A 3,259-nucleotide genomic window follows, 5' to 3' on the forward strand; every position below is an offset into this window, starting at 1 on the left:
AAGCCAGATTCACTTAACGACTGTGTGACTAACTTACCGACTGCACTGGTTCACTTAACAACTGGGGCAAGAAAGTACGTAAAACAGGGCAAAACTGACTTAACAACTGTCTCGCTTAGCAATGGAAATTTTGGGCTCAGTTGTGGCCGTAAACTGAGGACTACCTGTACGTTACATTATAATATTTATCATATATGTTTCATTTTATCACTTTGTTTTTGTGATGGAGGCCCCAAAGGGCGGTGGCTCCTGTCCTCTGCCTTGACCAGGCGTAGGCAACCTTGGCTCTTTTATGACTGGTGGACTTCAACTCCCAGAATTCCTGAGCCAGCCATAGCAGAGAGGCTGAAAAGATTTCTGATTGAATTTGTTCATCCAGACCAAAATGGACTTCAACCCAAAAGACAAATAAAAATAACCTAAAAATTATTTTGGATACCCTGGAATATTATGAAATGCATCCAGGAAAACAAATGGCCCTAATTTTTTTTTAGATGCACAGAAAGCCTTTGATAATGTAAATTGGCAAAGAAATCGTGGGCGCTCCATCGCTGGAGGTTTTAAAGAAGAGACTGGACAGTCACTTGTCTGAGATGGTATAGGTTCTCCTGCTTGAGCAGGGGGCTGGACTAGAAGACCTCCAAGGTCCCTTCCAGCTCTATTCTATTCTATTATTCTATTCTATTCTATTCTATTCTATTCCTTATTTTAATTCTATTCTATTCTATTCTATTCTATTCCTTATTTTAATTCTATTCTATTCTATTCTATTATTTTCCTATTCTATTCTATTCCTTATTTTAATTCTATTCTATTCTATTCTATTCTATTCTATTCTATTCTATTCTATTCTATTCTATTCCATTCTATATTCTGTTCTGTTCTGTTCTGTTCTATTATATTCTATTCTTCTTATCATTACTCTAATTCTGTTCTGTTTTGTTCTGTTCTATTTTATTCTTCCTTCTGCTCACCCAGAGATATCTCTTTATTCTGCGGCCGTTCAAAGCAGGATTATCGCTTAGCTGGGTGTCTCGGCCCTGAGAAGGGAGGGGCGGCCAGCAGTGCCCTGCAGAGATTCCCAGAGGATTTTTTTTCCACGCAGGGTGGGGCCCCTGGCAGGTGTTCAGAGGGGCAGGCTGCCAAAATGGCCCTCCTTTAGGGCGAGGCCTCAGAGGGTAAGAGCTGAGCTTCTGGCCGTTCCCAAAGATCAAGCAGGACGGGTCCTTGGGAAGGCTCGGAGCTGATTGTAATGGGATGGGAGACCACCAGGAAGCCCTAGGAACATAAAACTGGTCTGGGAAAAAGTGGGGGGGAAAACTCCTCTTGTCCTTACAGGGGTGGTTCTGTGGCTGCCCCCAACCCTCGCATTCTAGGATTCAAAGCCTTCTGATAAAACTCCAGGGATGTGTCTGCATAGTTTAACGAAGAGGGGGGACATGATAGCAGTGTTCCAATATCTCAGGGGCTGCCCCAAAGAAGAGGCAGTCAAGCTATTCTCCAAAGCGCCTGAAGGCAGGACAAGAAGCAGCGGGTGAAAACTAACTAAAGAGAGAAGCAACCTGGAACTAAGGAGAAACTTCCTGACAGTGAGAACAATTAACCAGTGGAACAACCTGCCTCCAGAAGTGGTGAATGCTCCAACACTGGAAGTCTTTAAGAAGAGACTGGACAGCCATTTGTCCAAAATGGTATAGGGTTTCCTGCCTGAGCAGGGGGTTGGACTAGATGACCTCTAAGGTCCCTTCCAACTTTATCATTATTATTATTATTATTATTATTATTATTATTAATGGAGAGGGGGGTCAGGGTCTTGTCTCAGCTTCATGGGGGGAGGGCTTGAGTTTGCCTGTAGCCTCTCTTGGCTTTTCTGGCTGGAGGGACAGCAACGCCCTCCTGTGTTTTGTCCCGCTGGGATTCAGGTTGGGGTAGGCAACCTTGGCTCTTTTATAACTTGTGGACTTCAACTTTATAACTTGTGGAACTTCAACTTTATAACTTGTGGAATTCTGGGAGTTGAAGTCCACAAGTCATAAAAGAGCCAAGGTTGCCTAGCTCTGGGGTAGACATTCCTTCTGCTGATCCTCTGAAGTGGAAGAACAGAGGATGGACAGGGTCCTTGGGAGTGGGGAGGGTCAAAGGGGTCCTCTCCTTCTCCTGGCTACCAATATAGCCCCTTAGCAGGGCTGGATTGTCTCCCCCCCCCCAAGCAGTAAGAAGCCAGCCTTGTTAGGATAAGAAGCCAGAAGAGGGAGACTGAATCCCCCACCGGGACCCCGGCAGTCCTTGCCATCCTTTGTAGGGCAAAACACCGGGAAAATAATAGGGGGGGAGCGCCCCAAAGGAAGAGAAGCAGAAGGGTGCTGGGCCTGGCTGCTGATGCCCATCCCCAAATTCAGCCCGGCCTTTGTTTGCTGTTCTGCCCACCCAGCCACCGTGGCCTGGCATTAAGTCAACCCCTGCCAGCCGTCCAGGCCCTCCAGACCTCAGCGGTGAAAAGAAAGGCAGATGCCGTTCAGGTGCACCCTCCCAGCCCAGGAGGATTTCTCAGCTTTGCCCACTCGAAAATGGGTGGATTTAAATTCCCAGAATTCCCCAGCCAGAATGCTTTAAAGCAGATGGACTTCAACTCCCAGAATTCCTTAGCTATCTTGCTTTAAAAAAGTGAGATTTCAACTCCCAGAATTCTCCACCCATCCTGCTTTAAGGGGGGGTGGACTTCCACTCCCAGAATTCCCCAGCCCGCATGCTTTAAGACGGCTGGACTTCAACTCCCACAATTCCCCAGCCAGCATGTTGGCTGGGGCATGCTGGGAGTTGAAGTCCATGCACCTGAAAGTTGCTAAGGGTGAGAAAGGCTGTTCCTGCCCATCGCTCCCTCCGCCCTCTGAGCAAGCGGCAGCCTTTGGCAAGTGGTGTCCGTTCTTGCGCAAGGCCCCTCCGCACCCCCATTCCGAAGAACAGGGCTGGGTGCTTCAAAGAGGCTGCCGGACAGACGTAGGAGTTGAGCCGAGCAGCCGGTTGCATCACCACCACCACCCCCCTTGCGAGGGAGGCCGGGCAGGCAGGAGGCGTTCATTGTGTCATTGGGGTGTTTTCCCTGGCACCGCATGTTTTCTTCTCGCGCCGGTTAATTGCGCCTCCACCCCTTGGCGCTGCTCTCTGGGAGCCACTCGCGGCCCTTCTAAGATCTCTGGGATTTTGGAAGAAAAACAGGTGGCCAGCTCGAGGCCCACCTACGCGCCCTGGGGACATGCTT

Source organism: Protobothrops mucrosquamatus, unplaced genomic scaffold (assembly GCF_001527695.2).
Source record: "Protobothrops mucrosquamatus isolate PMUCROS unplaced genomic scaffold, P.Mucros_1.0 scaffold6384, whole genome shotgun sequence".
NCBI classification, from domain to species: domain Eukaryota; kingdom Metazoa; phylum Chordata; class Lepidosauria; order Squamata; family Viperidae; genus Protobothrops; species Protobothrops mucrosquamatus.